Source organism: Schistocerca serialis, chromosome 4 (genome assembly GCF_023864345.2).
Source record: "Schistocerca serialis cubense isolate TAMUIC-IGC-003099 chromosome 4, iqSchSeri2.2, whole genome shotgun sequence".
Lineage (NCBI taxonomy): Eukaryota > Metazoa > Arthropoda > Insecta > Orthoptera > Acrididae > Schistocerca > Schistocerca serialis.
Genome location: NC_064641.1, coordinates 100,580,118 through 100,597,535, shown reverse-complemented (window position 1 = coordinate 100,597,535; position 17,418 = coordinate 100,580,118). Strand labels below are relative to the sequence as shown.

General features: G+C 42.2%; 1 non-coding gene across 1 annotated transcript; it reads left to right on the top strand.

Moving 5' to 3' along the window:
- The first annotated feature begins 8,132 nt into the window (after positions 1 to 8,132).
- On the top strand, positions 8,133 to 8,216 carry Trnas-gga (transfer RNA serine (anticodon GGA)). The gene is given in 2 exon segments: positions 8,133 to 8,172; positions 8,182 to 8,216. It is a non-coding gene; the product is annotated as a tRNA-Ser (tRNA).
- The last annotated feature ends 9,202 nt before the right edge of the window (positions 8,217 to 17,418 follow it).

Sequence of the window (17,418 nt, the reverse complement as noted above, 5' to 3'; positions counted from 1 at the left end):
GCTTCTTTTAAACTGATCTTTATTTGTAACTAGATTTTTTATGTTTGCTGGCAAATTATTGAAGATGAATGTTCCTGAGAAGTGGACCCCTTTTTGAACTAAAGGAAGTGCTTTTAAGTCCTTGTGCAGATCATTTTTGTTCCTGGTATTGTATGTATGAACTGAGCTGTTTGTTGGAAAAAGAGATATATTAGTTAGGACAAATTTCATTAAGGAGTAAATATACTGAGAGGCAGTAGTTAGTATACCCAGTTCTTTGAAGAGGTTTCTACAGGACATCCATGAATTTACTCCACAAATAATACATATTACACGCTTTTGGACTCTGAAAACTTTTGTTTGACTTGAAGAGTTACCGCAAAATATTATACCATTTGACATTATGGAATGGAAGTAGGCAAAGTATGCAAGCTTTTTCATTTTTATGTCGCCTATGTCTGCTAACAATCGAATTGCTAATACAGATTTGTTAAGGCGTTTCTGCAGTTCTGTGGTGTGCTCCTCCCAACTGAATTTATTACCAAGTTCTAATCCCAGGAATTTAAGATTGTCAACCTCTTCCATCTGCTCTTCTTCATACTTTATGCATATGCTGGGTGGAAACCTCTTACAGGTTCTGAATTGCATATAGTGAGTCTTTTCGAAGTTTAATATCAGTGAGTTGGCTTTAACCCATTTATTAACATCCGTGAAAATATCATTAGCAGATCTTTCTATAACTACACTCGACATACTATTTGTTGCAATACTTGTGTCGCCAGTCAGTGTGGCCGTGCGGTTCTAGGCGCTTCAGTTTGGAACCACGTGACCGCTACGGTCGCAGATTCGAATCCTGCCTCAGGCATGGGTGTGTGTGATGTCCTTAGGTTAGTTAGGTTTAAGTAGTTCTAAGTTCTAGGGGACTGATGACCACAGATGTTAAGTCCCATAGCGCTCTGAGCCATTTGAATACCTGTGTCATCTGCGAACAAAACGAACTCTGCTTCTGGCAGTGTAACTGATGAGAGATCATTAATGTACACAAGAAAAAGGAATGGCCCTAAAATGGATCCTTGTGGGACACCACATGTAATTTCTTCCCTTTCTGATGATGACTGATGACTTAATTCACTAGTCCCTTGCACTGACATCTTTGTTTCCTGTTAGCGAGGTATGACTTGAACCATTTTGCAGCACTGCCCATGACACCATAGAATTCTAATTTATTTAAATGGATGTTGTGGTTCACACAACCAAATGCCTTTGACAAATCACAGAAAATACCTGCTGCTTGTAATTTGTTATTTAATGAATTAAATACATTTTCACTGTAGGTGTAAATAGCCTTCTCGATATCAGAACCCTTCAGAAATCCAAGCTGTGTTCTTGATAATATGTTATTTGTGGTCAGATAGTTGAGAAGCTGCCTGTACATTACTTTTTCTAAAATTTTTGAGAATGCTGGCAAAAGTGAAATCGTTCTGTAGTTTGATGGTATCTCTTTATCTCCTTTCTTGAATAGAGGCTTCATATCTGCATATTTTAGCCAGTCAGGAAATGTCCCAGTTATAACTGATTGTTTACACAAGTAACTTAGAATTGTACTAAACTCACAAGAACATGCCTTAATTAACTTTGTTGATATTTCATCGTAACCACTAGAATGCTTTGTTTTTAAAGATTTTATTATGGAAGTTATTTCTTTTGGTGAAGTGAGTGACATATTCATGTACCTGAAGCTATTTGTAAAGGCTAGTTTCTTTTACAGGAACACATTTCAAGAGCTTTTATCTACTTCTCGTCCTAACTACCAGTCGTTCAGGTTTCACTGCTGCATAGGACTACACGTCAGACAAATACCTTCAGAAAATATTTCTTGACAGTTAAATTTATATTAGATTTTAAAAAATTCCTCTTTCTTTCTGACAGGTTTTCCTTGCTATTGCCAGTCTGCATTTTATATTTTTGTTACCTTGGCCATCATTTGCTGCACAGATAACATTACTCATCTACTAATTACTGCCCCTTTTCTAATCTAATTCCCTCAGCATTGCCTGCCTCATTTCGACTACGTTACATTACGCTTCTTTTGCTTTTGTTGATGTTCATCTTATATACTCCTTTCAAGACACCGTCCATTCCATTAACTGCTCTTTCAAGCCCTTTACTGTGTCTGACAGATTGGCAGTGTTATTGGCAAACCTCAGAGTTTTTATTTCTTATCCCTCCAACTCTTTAACCAAATTTCTCTTTACAATACGATATTGAAGTGCCTGTGTTGTCCAGAAACACGATGCAAAGTTCCATCGGACATGCATGCTGCTACGAAATACAAGAAATGCATTCGCATTTACGAATATGGACGATTATCAACTGTATAACGGAATGACGACGATGAAAATTTCTGCCGGGCCGAATTTCTGCTGTCGTCATTCTATTACACAGGTGATAGTTGTCCATATTTGCAAATGCGAATACAATTCATAAATTAATTCTTCGTTTCCTTGACAGCTTGGTGAAAGTACGGATAAAATAACTGCGGGGGTAGGCTACAATCCAATTTCAATTCTTTCTCACTTACGTAATAGCATCAAGAGTCTGACAGATAGCCATATAGCATTTAAAAGGAAATTAAAAGAATTTCTTAATGGCAACTCCTTCTACTCATTAGATGAACTTTTTGGATATGGTAAGTGTGTAATTTACACATCCCCCACACACAAAAAAAAAAAACATTAAAAATATTAAGTGTCGTGTAATATTTTAATATTTTGTGTAATGTAATATCTTGTATTGACACATTTTATTAACCTGACACGTTCCACATCATTACGAAGTGTCGTATTCATGATCTATGGAACAAGTGCTAATCTAATCTAATCTAATCTGTAGCTTTTCTGCCATGTTCTTCGACTCCTTTTATTGCAGTCTGATTTATGCACAAGCTGTAAATAATCGTTCGGTCTCTGCACTTATCCCAGATACCTTGAAAAATTTGAAAGAGTGTAGTCCAGTCCACATTGTTAAATGCTGTGAATGGAGGTTTGCGTTTCTTCAAACTATGTTCTAAGATAAGTTGTGGGGTAAGTACTGCTCGCAATTTCCTGCGTTTCTCCGGAATCCAAACTGATCTTTCCCGAGATCGGTTTCTACCTGTTTTTCCATTCTTCTGTAAAGAATTCGTATTAGGTTTTTTGCAACGATGACTTACTAAACTGATAGTTGAGTAATATGCACATCTGTCAGCACCTGATTTCTTTGGAATTGGAATTATTATATTCTTCGTGATGTCTGACAGTATTTCGCCTGTCTCATATGTCTTTCACACCAGGTATAATAGTTTCATCATGGCTGGTTGTCACAGGGATATCAATAACTCAGAGAGAACGTCGTCTACTCGAAGGGCCTTGTTTCCACGTACAAGGAACCCCTTGGGTGCGAGGTCGTAAGTTCAATCTTTAGTAAGGATAATTTGAAAGTGTTGCGTTGGCAATTATGACAGAAAAAATATTAGCTACTAATGACTCATCATGTGTATTTAGAGGACGACAGAAAACGTGTGTCCGGGAGGTGCAGAGATCAACCTTCTATGAGATCTATGTATTACACTTCACAAAATGGACATGGTTGACATTCCAGAAAGGTTCAAAACAAACCATTAACTTGCATCATGAACACCGAATCAAATATGGTCCGCCATCGTGATTACAAAAGTTCGCACCATCAATATCGAAGGCGAAGTCCTCGGGAGTTATAAATCGCGCAGGACGTTGACTCTTAAAGAATGCATGTAGAATCATATAGGTGTAACGGTGTTATGAGTATTGGTGGAATGTGATGGCATGCAAACAAGTGCAAAACAGTTTGTCGTAGAGCTTATCGTGACACTGGCTATCCTGTAAGGCATAGCTGCAGATAGTGCGATAATATGTTTTATAGGCACGGAAAAAGTAAACATCCAGAGGCTGAATTTGTCAAGTGGTTCCAGCTGATATGAACCGCAATGTCACACACTTTTCAGGAGGGTTAATTTGCTCTAAAGGAGTGTGATTCTTGTACGCAGACCAGGAACCAAGCAAAAGCAAGTTATTTTGACCAGCTATTGGCCAAAAGCAGTGCTTTTACCATAATTGTAGTTTTCTCACTCTTGCTTGCTGTGAGGTACATATATCCTTCTGCACTTGCAAGATAACGCACTCGCGAAATTATCCTAGGAGACAGAGCTCCTCCAATTTCTCGCAACACAATAAATAACTTTCCAGCCAATTTACCATTCAGTTTAACAGTCAGCGTAATTGTATACAAATGCGTTAAAACATTTATGTTAGTTGATCTTGATACGACACTCTTGGTATCTTTAATTTCCAGGGTTCCTTTCATAAGCATTTCCTCTTCGAATCCCGATTCGTCGGAGTTGGAAACGAATTTCTTACTGAACGATGGGATAAGTTTATTTATCTTACCCACAAATTTTCTGGTAGACTCCGGAGTTTGTTGTGCATCGTCAAGTTAACGCTTTTTTTTAAAATTACGTTATCTTACGTCTTCCAGTTTTTTTGCACTGTTCGAAGCTATACAACCGTCTATTACTTCCCTTGAAATCACTGCAATCTATGTAGCGCCCAATTTGATGTTCATAACGTAGTAAATCACTATTATGAAACTCCTGTAAATTGTATCGAGAATCTTTGAAACGCACAGTTTTTCAACAAGTGCGTCTTGTCCTCCCATAAATATCGGGTTTTTCTTATGCTCTGCAAGGTATTATTGCTGCGGACTTATTCTAAATTTGTTCATAATTTTCTTTCTACTATGCAGTGGATAATCTTTCATGTACGTTATTATGTTTCGTACTCGCTCCTTGGACAACGATTTCCTTTACTAAGTTTGACTGGAGACTTCTCACTCTCTGCCTGGTAAGGATGATGAAATGCATGGCTCTACACTTGTTTCAATATTACTTTCACTTTTTAAGCATGTATTGTCATCATTGTACTCTTCACGTACATTGTTCGCACAGTCGAGCGTATACGACGCTACACATTCCACTGATACGTCGTGCAGAAACACAAATATTTCATCTGCCATTTCTTTCTCACTCTGCGAAATTCCTTGGCTTCCTTTTTGACGAAATGTCAGCTTCGGCAACTGTTGTAAATATAATGCGATGTTTGTTTTGTTTATCGTTGCCATTGTTCTGCTTTGTATCAACATCACTAGCGCTGTAGCACTATTGTTACTCGTCGACTAAGAAATTCAACCACGCTCCGTAGCCTCATACTGTGCTCACCATTGGACACCTCCAGTCTCACCCCCTGTTGCCATTAGCAGCTAATACTGTGGTTGCATGGTAGACAATGTGTGTGACGTCGAATGCGTTTACATCATTGGCCTTTTGCGGCCTCGCACCCCCGGAGTAGGCTGTTAGAGATCTTTCAGGGCTGTTTCGAATTCTTCTCGCACTAATCATATGCCTCATCTCATCTTCACCTACCGCGTCTTCTTTTTTTATAATGTGTCCTCAGGCTAGTTCCCCTTACACATATTCGTTCTACCTTTCAGCTTTCCCTTTTTCGGTTAGTGCTATCGTGCCACCTGAGCTCTTGATATTCAATGTATTACAGACGCGATTTTCATGCGAATAGAATCGCTAATTTTTGAGGGACTCCCAGTGTCATTTGTTTGGTCTGAATATCTGCGTAAGTGATCATAAATGTAACTTAATTATATGGAATTTTATTTGATGCCTAAGATGCATCGGAATCCTGACGTAAGGCATGTTTGACACCATGGGAGTGCCGTCACAAGCCTTTATTTCGCCACTAGGTAATAGCAACAATCTCAGTTGATCGTGGGCGCGTAGGCAGTACTGTAGTGATGAGAGTCCTGAAATGAAATGGACCGCTGTAGCAAGCATACTCTGTGACATCTACAGATGAGCGTGTTTTCAAGATGGCGCTGTACTGTTTGTGCCTAGGATGAAGGTGGCAACACTGGGGCAGCGTGATATTTCAGCGCCTCGAATATTTTCAGTGCCTCGTCCTGGTCTTATTGCTTTTGTACTGAACAGTAATAAACAATTACAACTTGAAGTTTTTGTTTGTTATCTATGAAGCTTAGATGGTGTCAGATGTTTAATGGATCTATGGACCTGCAACCATGGGTAGCGAATGACCATAAGATATCGACAAGAGTTGTGTATTTCATAATCTGCTTATGAAGACTCGCCTTTTGCAAATCAAACATTAAACTATAGGAAGACCCAACAATATGAGGATGGTCAATGCAATCTGGCAACGCTCGTTCTCCTCGGAGTCTCCACTGACGGATGCATCCGTCGTGGTGCTGTAGACACAACTGGGACTCGCCTGGAAAGATGACGTGGTGCCACTGCTGAGTCCACTGTTGTTAATGGGTACATCACTGTCGGTGCGGTTCTTTCTTCTGCTGAGTCAAGGGTAGCCACAACAATGGCCGCCTTGCTGACAATTCGTGGTGATTCACACGCCAACGCACTGTCCGTGTGGATACTTCTCTTGTTGAAAACAAACCCATTTTCTGACTCAAGGTGCCTAACATGCTTTTACGAACGTACACGGTGTACTGAACAATACATTATCTGAGCAAAAGTGTCTGGACAACTACTAGTGGGCAATAATATAGCGTGAGTCCATCCTTGGCCTTGTGATGGCTTGGACTCTGCTGGAGACACTTTCAATAAGGTGTCTGAATGTCTGTGGAGCAATAGCAGCCCATTCTTCCTCCAGAGCCAAAACTAGAGAAAGTACTGACGTTGGACGCTTGGTTCTGGAGCAACCATTTCAGATATGTTATTGTGCGCAAACTATTGCTCGCAGAGGCTGCCTTTTGACAGGGTACGTTGTCTCTGAACTGTTCCTCTACTGTACACAGTCCACAATGCTGTAAAATTTGTGCATATAATTCTGCTTTTTGGTGTTTTCTGAAGGGTAATAAGAGGACCACACCCTAACGCGAGAAACATGCCCAGGCTACATCATCGTCTCTTCAGAACTTCACTGTTGGCACTACAGATGATCAGGGGTAATGTGCTTCAGGCATTCGGAAAAACAAACCCTTCCATGGGGTTGCCACAGGGTATAGTGAGGTTCATCAATCAAAATCACTTGTTTGCAATTAGCCACTGACCCTTGCAGTCGCTGTTTATACTACATCAGTCTTCTCTTAATATTTACTACAGGAAAGTGTTCCTTATGAAGAGTTGCTCAACCATTGTAGTGCACCCTTTTTAACTGCGTAAATACAGTCATTGTGCTAGATGGACTGCAGGTAGCAAGTCGCAGCTGACAAGAGAGTCATTTCCGTGATTTCGTGCGATTTTTTACAGCTACCCTCTGCAACGCTCGAAGGTCCCTGTCCGTAAGTACATTGAAATCTGTCTAGTCTTTGTTTAGCAGTGGTTGTTACTTCGCGTTTCCGCTTTACAACTACACTATCAAAAGTCCACTTGGGGAGCTTAGGAGGGGTTGAAATGTTGCTGATGGATTCGTAGGTAACATCCACGTTCGAAGTCACTGAGCTCCACTGATTGAACCATTCTGCTATTATTGCTTCTGTACTGACAACATAGTTACTCGTCGTCTCCTTTTATACTGGCGGGTCCATATCTAGTGACATCTGTTGGTCAATGCTACTTTACATGAGGGTGCCCAAAAACTTTTGATGAGACAGTGTGTATCTGTCCTCTCGGGCGCTAGTTTTCTGAGGCCTTTGAAATCCTGCCTGACGTTGAATGAGGTCTTCATGAATCCTGCGATGAGGGTTGTGGGATACAGACAAACGCGAACAGCCAAATCGCGGAACGATAAACAGAAGTCTCGAAGGGGCACGATCGTACTCTGTCGGTATCCGACATATTCCCCTTCTTACAGTAGACATGACACAAAGAAATATTTAACGAGCGAGGTGGCGCAGTGGTTAGCACACTGCACTCGCATTCGGGAGGACGACGGTTCAATCCCGTGTCCGGCCATCCTGATTTAGGTTTTTCGTGATTTCCCTAGATCACTCCAGGCAAATTCCGAGATGGTTCCTTTGCAAGGGCACGGCCGACTTCCTTCCCTAATCTGATGAGACCGATGACCTCGCTGTTTGGTCTCTTCCCCCAAACGCCGGCCCGAGTGGCCGAGCGGTTAAAGGCGCTACAGTCTGGAACCGCACGACCGCTACGGTCGCAGGTTCGAATCCTGCCTCGGGCATGGATGTGTGTGATGTCCTTAGGTTAGTTAGGTTTAAGTAGTTCTCAGTTCTAGGGGACTTATGACCACAGCAGTTGAGTCCCATAGTGCTCAGAGTCATTTTTTTCTTCCCCCAAACAACCCAACCCAACCCAAGAAAGAAACATTACCCAAATCCGATTTCTGAACGAGATACCCGCTGTGTAACCTTACCTTATGTTCAGAATGCAGATGGTGTTTGTTAGCTCTAGCGACTTTGCAGTGTTGTGTTTGTAGTACTCTTCATATCACTTTTACGTTTGTTCCATACCGTCTTCATGCTGTTCACTTTTCAATGCGCAGCAGTGTAGTTGTATATCGTGGTGTAGCTTTCAAGATTCCTTGCATGGTGTCGAGATCAGTTTCCATTACTTCTTCGAATTCACCTTCATCCAGTTTCATCAAACGTCTCATTTCTAGGTGGTACTTAGCTAATGCTTTCGGCTTGGAGAGCTCATTGCTGCAATTCATACGTATGGAGGAAATGGATGCCTTATTTTGCACGCCGTCCTCCAGTTCAGAACAGAAGATGCGCTTCGTCGCGTCCTCGAGACGTGAACCGCACCAAAGCAGCTGTCGACGCATTAGGTATGCTTCACTGACGGATAATTTAGCTCCTGAAGTACCTCCATATTATAGAATCGGTTCGATCTCTTGATGTTCAGGATGTCGCATAGGAATTTTAGATGAAATACGTTTAGTTGCTCCTGAGATATGAAGTCCATGCCTCAGAGGAACACAGAAAATTCAAGAACACCTTTGCCGTACTGAGGTGACAAAAGTGATGGGATAGCGATATGCACACGTACAAATGGCGGTAATATAGCGTACACAAGGTATAAAAGGGCAGTGCATTGACGGAGCTATCATTTGCAGTCAGGTGATTCTTGTGATTCACGTGAAAAGATTTTCGACGTGATTATGGCCGCACCACAGGAATTAAGACTTTGAACGCGTAATGGTAATTGGAGCTAGACGCATGGCACATTTCATTTCGGAAATCGTTAGGGAATACAGTATTACAAAGAACACAGCGTCAAGACTGTGCCGACAATACCAGATTGCAACCATTACCTCTCACAACGGACACTGGATTGACCGACGCCCTTCACTTGTAAGTAGGCTGTTTAGGTTTTTATGTTGGTAACGCCACGCAGCGCGCTGTATGAAAATCACTGGCTGTGCTGTGTGCAGTCTGTGGCTGGTTGGCATTGTTGGAATTTTCGCTATTGTAGTGTTGGGCAGTTGGAGGTGAGCCGCCAGCAGTGGTGGATGTGGGGAGAGAGATGGCGGAGTGTTGAGAGCGGATGATCTGGACGTGTGTCCATCAGAGACAGTAAACTTGTAAGACTGGATGTCATGAACTGATATACAGGGTGAGTCACCTAACTTTACCGCTAAATATATTTCTTAAACCACATCAAATACTGACGAACCGATAACACAGACCGAACGTGAGAAGAGGGGCTAGTGTAATTGGTTAATACAAACCATAAACAATGCACGGAAGTATGTTTTCTAACACAAACCTACGTTTTTTTTAAATGGAACCCCTTTAGTTTTGTTAGCACATCTGAACATATAAACCAATACGTAATCAGTGCCGTTTGTTGCATTGTAAAATGTTAATTACATCCGGAGTTATTGTAACCTAAAGTTGACGCTTGAGTACCACTCCTCCGCTGTTCGATTGTGTGTATCGGAGAGCACCGAATTACGTAGGGATCCAAAAGGAACGGTGATAGACCTTAGGTACAGAAGAGACTGGAACAGCACATTACGTCCACATGCTAACACCCTTTTATCGGTCTTTTTCACTGACGCACATGTACATTACCATGAGGGGTGAGGTACACGTACACACGTGGTTTCCGTTTTCAATTACGGAGTGGAATAGAGTGTATCCCGACATGTCAGGCCACTAGATGTTCAATGTGGTGGCCATCATTTGCTGCACACAATTGCAATCTCTGGCGTAATGAATGTCGTACACGCCGCAGTACATCTGGTGTAATGTCGCCGCAGGCTGCCGCAATACGTTGTTTCATATCCTCTGGGGTTGTAGGCACATCACGGTACACATTCTCCTTTAACGTACCCCACAGAAAGAAGTCCAGAGGTGTAAGATCAGGAGAACGGGATGGCCAATTTATGCGTCCTCCACGTCCTATGAAACGCCCGTCGAACATCCTGTCAAGGGTCAGCCTAGTGTTAATTGCGGAATGTGCAGGTGCACCATCATGCTGATACCACATACTTCGACGCGTTTGCTGTGGGACATCTTCGAGCAACGTTGGAAGATCATTCTGTAGAAACGCGATGTATGTTGCAGTGCTCTCCGATACACACGATCGAACAGCGGAGGAGTGGTACTCAAACGTCAACTTTAGGTTACAATATCTCCGGATGTAATTAACATTTTACAATGCAACAAACGGCACTGATTACGTATTTGCTTATATGTTCAGATGTGCTAACAAAACTAACGGGGTTCCATTTAAAAAAAACGTAGGTTTGTGTTAAAAAACATACTTCCGTGCATTTTTGTGTGGTTTGTATTAAACAATTACACTAGCCCCTTTCCTCACCTTCGGTCTGTGGAATCGGTTCGTCAGTATTTGATGTGGTTTACGAAATATATCCAGCAGTAACGTTAGGTGACTCATCCTATATATATATATATATATATATATATATATATATATATATATATATAATGACTTATGAGCACTACTAAGGTAAATACATTGTTTGTTCTCTATCAAAATCTTTCATTTGCTAAGTATGCCTATCAGTAGTTAGTGCCTTCAGTAATTAGAATCTTTTATTTAGCTGGCAGTATTGGCGCTCGCTGTATTGCAGTAGTTCGAGTAACGAAGATTTTTGTGTGGTAAGTGATTCATGAAAGGTATAGGTTATTGTTAGTGAGGGCCACTCTTTTGTAGGGATTATTGAAAGTCAGATTGCGTTGCGGTAAAAATATTGCGCGTCAGTTTAGTGTTGATCAGGATAAGTAAAGAGCGAAATGTCTCAGTACGTTCAGTTCTGCTCAGTTGTTTGAAAATCAAATAACGTAAGGGGTATCCAAGCACTGTAATTCATAAACTTTTCAAAGGGGATGTTTCACACTTAACGGCCGAGTGCAGCGGCGTTTGCGTAGCGTTATCAGTGGTAACAGACAAGCAGCACTGTGTGAAATAACCGCGGAAATCAATGTGGGACGTTCGACAAACGTGTCCATTAGGACAGTGCAGTGAAATTTGACGATAATGGGCTATGGCTTCAGACGACCGTCACTATTGCCTTTGCTAACAGCACGACACCGCATGCAGCGCCTCAATTGACGTCAATTGGACCATGGACGACTCGAAAACAGTGGCCTGGTCATATGAGTCCCGATTTCAGTTGGTAACAGCTGATTGTAGAGTTCGAATGTGGGACAAACCCCATGAAGCCATGGACCCAGGTTGTCATCAAGGCACTAAGCAAGCTGGTGCTGGCTCCATCATGGTGTGGGCTGTGCTTACGTGGAATAGACTGGGTCCTCTGGCCCAACTCAACTGATCATTGCTGAACCGATCATTGACCGGAAATAGCTATGTTCGGTTACTTGGAGACCAATTGCAGCCGTTCAGCAACGTCATATTCCCAAACAACGATGGAATTTTTATGGATGACAATGCGCCATGTCACCTGGCAACAACTGTTCGCCACTGTTTTGAAGCACATTCTGGAAAATTCGAGCGAAGGGTTTGGCCACCCAGATCGCCCGAAGTGGATCCCGTCTAACATTTATGGGACATGATCCGCATGTCAGTACGTGCACAGAATCCTGCAACGGCAACACATTCGCAATTATGGACGGCTATAGAGGCAGCATGGTTCAATATTACTACAGGGGACTTCAGACATCTTGTTGAGTCCATGCTACGTCGAACCGCTTTACTACCCCGGGCAAAACGAGGTCCGACACGATATTAGGAAGCATCCCATGACTTTTGCCACCTCAGTGTAAACAGAAATATTCGTCACCAATTTAACACCGTGGGAGCGAAATATTTTGTGTATTAATTACCCAAAAGCTGATGAAGGAAACGGCAATCCTGTCTTTGATTGCAGTATCGGGGTTTTGGTGCTCCCCAGATACTTACATTTATGAACCTGCTTAAACGTATCTCGCCGATATGTATATTAACGGGTGATTGCCGTAAGATGGAGTTCATGGTCATGACTTTAGTCCAGGCGATGATTATTTTGTAAGAAGCAATTAAGAGTTGGGGAAAGATGGTAAGATAGTGCTCAAATAACGATAAAGTTACTGAAGTTACAGCCCTAAAAAATAAGTGCAGCACAAGAACTTAAACCGGGTGACTCGGCAAAATTGTGGCGACTTTGCGAATGGATTTTGAGTAGGGTTCATGACGGAGAAATTGAACCCCATCTAACTTTCTTTTCGGACGAAACCTTCGCTCCACCTAAGTAGATACGGTAATTCACAGAATAACCATTTTTGGAGTTCTGTAAACCCTAACTAATTCACGAGGCATCCCTGAATGATAAAAAGTAAGAGTATTTGCAGGGAGAGAACAATAACCCCTATTTTTTATAGGAAACAGTTAACACTCAGGTATGTGGAAAGAAAACCGCTTTCTGGCTTTTTCTTGTGCAGTTAACTCAGGGAGAAAGTGTTTTGGCGACCTTTCAGCGGGAGTTTCTGACGGTACAGACAGCTAACTTCACATCGCAAGAAAGTTATGACAGGTTTAGCGTTCCACTAACAACATTTAATCTCTTGAGATTTTTACCTCGGGAGGGTGGGGGGAGGCATTAGAACAGAAAGTGTGCAAATCAAATGCGGACACTAACAGTCGTCAGGAAACTGTTACCATTTCTCAAAGGGAAGTGCAGAGTGTAATGAGTAGTTTGCTAAGCAGACGTCAGAAGTGCCTGAACAATGAAGGGAGACAGTTCCAGCATCTACTCACTTTATATATGTGCGTAATTTATTTTTCTTTATGAGTGTTTGTGTTATGTATTTCAGGAGTAACTTAAGCCACAAACCCTGCTACACTTACTGTGGACCATTTGGACCACTTGCCACCTACAGCGCGGGTAAGCATCCGACCTCGTTGGCCGGCCACAAGTCGCGCAAGTGGTTGCGTGAACTATTGGTCGCCCTGAAACTAGTCTAGTTATCACATATTAGTTTTTATATACTGGGTGATTCCGTGATGACGTTACAAACTTTCATAGATGACAGAGAAAGGTAAATGTTGAAAGGTGGCTACACTGAGCCATTCCGCCAGAGATTGCGCCAAAGAGTATTATTAAGCCGCCTCCACAGTGCTTGTTGAGACCTCTTAGTAGTCAGTGCTTGTCGAGAGCTCGTGGTAGTCTGTGCCTGTCGAGGACTCGGGGTAGTCTGTGCTGAGATGTTGTAGCAGAGAGTGTTTGTTGAGATGTGCTAGTAGGCAGTGCTTGCCGAGATGTGATATTGGAGAGTTCTGGTTGAGATGTGATAGTAGAGAGTCGGTGTGAGATGTAATGTAAGGATTAGAGTGATTTTCATCAATATAAATGAGGTAACTAACTCCGTTTCTTTTTATTTCAGTGTCCTAAATAATGCGTAATTACAGGTTCAGTCAACAAAGCATCTGGCGTGTGTTCTTGTATTAGAGTTTAATTCTGCTTTCCTTACGCAATTATAGTATTTCTAATTTTCTTTTATCACGTCAGTATAATTGGTATTTAAAAATTCTTGTCTTGTTGAAGAAGAACCGTGCCAGATGTGCGTTGAGTCATACTTCCACATACAGAACAGTTATACTTGTGCTTTGGTTTCGTAGGTTTCATAGTTGCTGGGGACTTAATTAATTAATTGTGTTAACGAAAATTTTCATTTCATTCTTTGTTGTTGTTCTTTGCAGTCAGATTGCGTAATAATACTAGTCAGGGCCAACCGTTTACGAGACACAGCGTAATCGGCCATACAGCTACTAAAAACTAAAAAATATTTTCAATAATATTTAATTAAGCCCCCATGCAATGTGTCGCAAAATAACAAAACTATTATCATTCTAGATCCCACTGAGGACGCCCAAAATTGAAAAAAGACGAAACGCACATGAAAGAAATAAAATACAGTGAAGCAAGAGAAGGGTTTTTTTTTGTTTACAAAACAAATAATTCTGTTCTTGATGCAGTGATGACCATGCAAACAAATTCGTAAATGTATCAATTTGAGGTAAGGGACCCTGGCCTGGAAACGACCAAATCGAAAATTACAAGTAAAAATCGTTCTGATACCTCGGTCAGTGGACCCCTTCTACTACAATCTCTTTGCTTTCTGTATTTTGGAAGGAGGTAGTACGGACCACAACAGAAAGGACTGTCTCGTAAACAAAGTGCTGTAACGTGCATAGCTTAAGAGCTATGAACACTTGCTCAGTAGAAGAGATGTCTTTCACAATAGGAAAGATGAACTAGCGCTCATCGCTTTTGAGGTATGCACTTTAGACCCCATGTGTACTGGAGATTTTTTGTTTTGTTTTGATCCATGATATCGCCTCCAAAAATATGGAAAGCAGAGCGCTTGCATGGAGGAAGTCTAAAGTCAGAGGAATCAGGACAATATTCGCTCATAACTTCCGACACGCTCGTTTCTAGATAATTGTCGCTTTCTTGAAAGTGCCGGCGAGTGTGGCCGAGCGGTTCTAGGCGCTACAGTCTGGAACCGCGCGACCGCTACGGTCGCAGGTTCGAATCCTGCCTCGGGCATGGATGTGTGTGATGTCCTTAGGTTAGTTAGGTTTAAGTAGTTATACGTTCTAGGGGACTGATGACCTCCGAAGTTATGTCCCACAGTGCTCAGAGCCATTTGAACCATTTTTTTCTTGATATTGATACATTTACTCTTCTCCATCATCCATGATAATGTGTAGCATCATAACGTAGTCCCCTCTGTGCGCGATCTGGGCAGTTACAAGGGGCGTTCGGTACTAATGCAACACACTTTCTTCTCAGTTAATTTCATTTAATAATGCGAAATTAGTTGTGGAACATCGTGTAGTATTCCCGCTTCGGTCCTATTGTTTCATGGAGTTCCGATGGCGGCACTCTAAGTAACCTTCGAAATGGCGTCTGTAACGGAGCTGCGTTCCAAGCAGAGAGCTATTTCTTTCGGTGAAAAACCAGAGCACATCAGATACTCATAGGTGCCTACAGTATGCCTACGGAGACCTGGCAGAGAAAAAAAAAAAAAAAAACACAGTGAGTTGTTGGGGTGAGTTTCTGTCATCATCGTAACAACGTCACGCAAACCCGTCCGACCTCCAATGCTGCCTCGGGATAACGGGGTCCCGGGTTCGCGTATTCAATTGCGGAGAAAAATGGAATACCTAACCTGCTCAATAAGGAAAGAAAGATGGCGGACCATGAGTGGTTGTATCTGTCCTTGCAGAAGCATTTCACTATCGCTGTACGGAATGCCCAGGTTATTCACTTGCCAGGACGGGAGAACAAGTTATTTCAGCAGCCTGGGAAAATCTATAACGTAGACGAGTGTGGACTTCGGCTGAACTATGAACCCGAAAAAGTTCTAGCAGTGAAAGGTTTCAAAGACATGCATCACTTAACGTCAGCGGAAAAGACGAAACAGTATCCCTTGTTCAATCCCGCGTCCGGCCATCCTGATTTAGGGTTTCCGTGATTTCCCTAAATCACAGGCCGGGATGGTTCCTCCGAAAGGGCACGGCCGACTTCCTTCCCCATCCTTCCCTAATCTGATGAGACCGATGACCACGATGTCTGGTCTCCTTCCCCAAAACCAACCAACCAACCAGTATCCCTTGTTGCTTGCTGAAATTCCGAAGGGAAATTCCTTTCACCCTGCTACATATTTAAAGGTAAAAGGAAGAAACTTGAATAAGAAGACTGTATGCCTCCAGGTTCCGATTTCGAAATAAGTTATAGGTTTGCATATGTGAATATGGATGTATTTATGAACAAGTTGAACAATCAGTTCATTCCTAGTAAGGCTTCTGGAAAGGTATTGCTAGTTCTAGATGGACACAGGTCACACTTTTATGATGTCAGTCTTCTTGATTTCGCAGCTGAGAATCGGCTTATACTCCTCTGCCTGCCTGGTCATAGGAGCTGCAACCCCTAGATCGGTCCTTCTTCAAACCTTTTGGCAACAGGCTATTAACAGTTTGGTTCACAGCCGTCCGGGCCGCAAAGTTACTCGTCTACAGCTTGGACATTTGTTGAGTTTTGCATGGAATCGTGCTGCAGCTGTGGGTAATGGCACTTCTGGATTTTCGGCCTGCGGGAGTTATCCACATGACCCGTCCAAAATTCCAGACTACGCATTCGAAATATCCGACAGAGCAATTGGCGATACGATTGACACGCCGTTGTATACAGAAGGAAATGTAACATCAGCCTGCAAAGTAGAACAATCTAGACATCCTGCTGTATCGTCCACAAGCCGCGTTACAGTGCCTATTCCTGCACCAGCACCATCCACCCCCAAAGCAGCGATAGCTGTGAGCCATTCAGGACCATCCAGAAGTTGTGGAGAACAATCTAATAGTTCCTCTTTTGTCGACATAAGTCCTGTTCCTAGAGCTTCAGCATCTAAGCGAACCAAAAGGAAAACGCAGATTTCGGAGGTTCTAACAAGCAGTCCACAAAGGAGGCAATAAGAGACAAAGCAGAAAAGAATGGATCAAAACACAGCATTCTATGAAGGAAAGACTTGAAACCACCAAGCAGTTCACCTTCAAGCGATGAAGAATCCTCAAATCTGATTAACACAAATGGAGAGAAGAGAGCGACGACGATATTGGTCTTGTCTGTAGGGGCGCCCTTTGTGACAAGAAATGGCCCAATTGTGACTGGATCCAATGCACTGGATGTAAGAAGTGGTTGCATGAGGACTTTGGAAACGGGAGCGATTATTATAATATTTGTAACACATGAATCAGGTAACAGTGAACAGCAAATGAACGCCTTAATCTAGCAATAACGAACTGCTGACTGCCGGATTATTCTTGTTCGTGTTGTTCAAAAGCAAAATAAATTTGTTTTGTCGTGTTATACGTAACTGCTTCTCCCTCAATAGAGGTGGCATCTTACCCTGGCATCATTGGAAGGTGTCAAGTGTACAGGGCTTTCGTATCGC